Source organism: Palaemon carinicauda, chromosome 10, assembly GCF_036898095.1.
Source record: "Palaemon carinicauda isolate YSFRI2023 chromosome 10, ASM3689809v2, whole genome shotgun sequence".
Classification (NCBI taxonomy): Eukaryota; Metazoa; Arthropoda; class Malacostraca; order Decapoda; family Palaemonidae; genus Palaemon; species Palaemon carinicauda.
In genome coordinates, this window is record NC_090734.1 from 132,251,819 (window position 1) to 132,254,394 (window position 2,576).

General features: G+C 35.7%; 1 long non-coding RNA gene across 1 annotated transcript in view; it reads left to right on the forward strand.

Annotated features, from left to right (window-relative positions):
- LOC137648489 (uncharacterized) overlaps positions 1–1,879 on the forward strand; it is a 2,438-nt gene extending 559 nt beyond the window's left edge. The window contains exon 2 of the long non-coding RNA XR_011045637.1: positions 961–1,879. This is a non-coding gene — a long non-coding RNA (uncharacterized lncRNA). The remainder of the gene's footprint in view (positions 1–960) is intronic.
- The last annotated feature ends 697 nt before the right edge of the window (positions 1,880–2,576 follow it).

Consider the following 2,576-nt stretch of genomic DNA (forward strand, 5'->3'; position numbering starts at 1 on the left):
AAGCCCAGGGGCTCCAACAGGGAAAATAGCCCAATGAGGAAAGTAAACAAGGAAAAATTAAATATTTTAAGAAGAGTAACAACATTAAAATAAACATCTCCTCTATAAACTATAAGAAACTTTAACAAAACAAGAGGAAGAGAAATAAGATAGAATAGTGTGTCTGAGTGTACACTCAAGCAAGAAAACTTACCCAAGAGGGTGGAAGACCATGGTACAAAGGCTATGGCACTACCCAAGACTAGAGAAAGGCAATGAAGCAATATATTATTCGAGGTCATTGGTCATGTTTATTCTTTCCTCATTGTCTGTGTATCTGAGTTGCTTAAACAATTCTTATTCATGAGTGGCAACTATCCACAGAGAAAATATTGTTGTCATTTTCACTTTCTTTACTATTTTTTTACTTTTCTCTAAAAATGGTTCATTATGGTTATGGTAACCTAGCAATGGGCTATTTTTGCTATTATCACTAATAATAGTAACAATATTATTAGGGAAAATAATAAAAGTAATAGTAACATGTTTCTATTTGTCAGTACAAATCTTTATTATTGTTATTTTCTCTATTGATTTTAATCTTTTTTCAAAAAAGTTCAAAATTGTTATTCTAAGCCAGCAATGAACTATTTTTGCTACTACTACTACTACTACTACTACTACTACTACTACTACTAATAATAATAATAATAATAATAATAATAACACATTTTCATTTGACAGTACATATCTTTATTACTATTATTATCTTTACTAATTTTAATTTTTTCTCCAAAAAGTTTCAAAATAGATATCCTAAGCCAGCAATGAACTACTACTACTACTACTACTACTACTACTAATAACCTAAGCCAGCAATGAACTACTACTACTACTACTACTACTACTACTACTACTAATAATAATAATAATAATAACACATTTTTTATTTGTCAGTACAAATCTTTATTTACATTCCAGGTACCTCAAGACGTAATAATGGCTTCCCTTCGCCTACTGGCAGTATGTCTGTGTCTAGCCATAACCATGGCTGCGGTAGCTGACGCCCTTGTACTGTGTCCACAATTTCCAACGTGCTGCTACAACCGCAGCCCAAATGGTCGCGACACCTGCCACGCCCTCTGTCCTTCCTGCAGAGAAGCGAAGTATTTCACCAACGGCGTCCGCCACTTCCCCAAGTACCCAGGCCGCAGACCAGGCATCTCCTTCATAGCAGGAGATCCCTTCGCTTTCCCCGGCGGGGACATCTTCCCAAGCCCCCTGGTTATCTTGTAAATTAGGTTCGTTGGTGTCCTTTTTTGCGTAACCGAAATTCTTTACCTGCTCCTGCAGGTAGGGTCCGAAAAGGGGTCTACTTTGCAGGCTTGAAGGGCTAAAGAAGGCAAGAAGGCGTCGATTACTGTGGCAGCGAAGAGAGAAGAAGAGTCTTTTGTTTACAGACTGTCTGCCTCTCTCGCGCTGTTCGTGTTTGGAAGCTTCGTCTGTCCGTCGACAACGGATGCTCATTTGATTATTCAGCGCTCTAAATGGATTCGAACACGGGATTATTATCCTAACAGAGTCCTTTTTTGGACAAAGGATTTTCCTGAGATGTTTCAGCCAAAGAGTCAAATGATCAAACCGCCATTTCCCAAGTGATTCATTGCAGATCCGAGAGAAGAACCGTGATTAAGTTGTCTCTCGGTTGGTCATATTTGTTCCCGAATATTTTGTTACTCATTTGTTTTCAATATTTATTTCATCCAAAGAGTATTGTTTTTGCGTGTGTTTGTGGTATGAGTGTTTTAGACATCATTGTCATTCCGATTTATCAATAGTTATGTATTCAAGTTGCATCTGGCATGTAATTTTATACAAATATATGGTTTAAAGACCGTTATTTTGTGTGTTTTCTTATTACCTCCGCCAACGAAGTTGGAAGGAGGTTATGTTTTCGCCCCTGTTTGTGTGAGTGGGTGTTTGTTTGTGAACAGCTTCCTGGCCACAATTTTAATCGTAATGAAACTTTTAGGGATTAACTGTTATGTAAAAAGCTGGAAATGATTAAATTTTGGAAGGTCAAAGGTCATGAAGCTTGTAGGGATTAATTGCTATGTAAAAAGCTGGAAATGAATAAATTTGGAAGGTCAAAGGTAATGGTCGAGCAAAAGGTCGAGAAATAAGCTGCCGCGGTGGAGGTCTGCGCTCTACTGAGTGTCCCTCTAGTTTTCCATATATTTTTTTTTCCAGAATGATAAAAGTAGCTATTTGATAGGAAAAAAAATACTTTTCTCTATAGCAATAATATATTCCCATCTTAACTTTTTTTTCTTAATTTAACGTTTAGGCTGGGTTTTTTTTATCCTTTAAAACTTGATTTTAATAACTTTTATATAAAAGTACATTTATCAGAAAATCATATTACCTTGAGCTGTTCTTGTCCTTAAATCTATATTCTAATCATTCACTTAAAATTAAAATTTCCAGAATTAGAATTAGATTCGAAATTAGCCTCCAAATCACTCATAGAAAATTGTAATTACCAGAGAATCATATTCGTGTGCGATGTTATTTTCCATGAAATTAGATCTAATTAT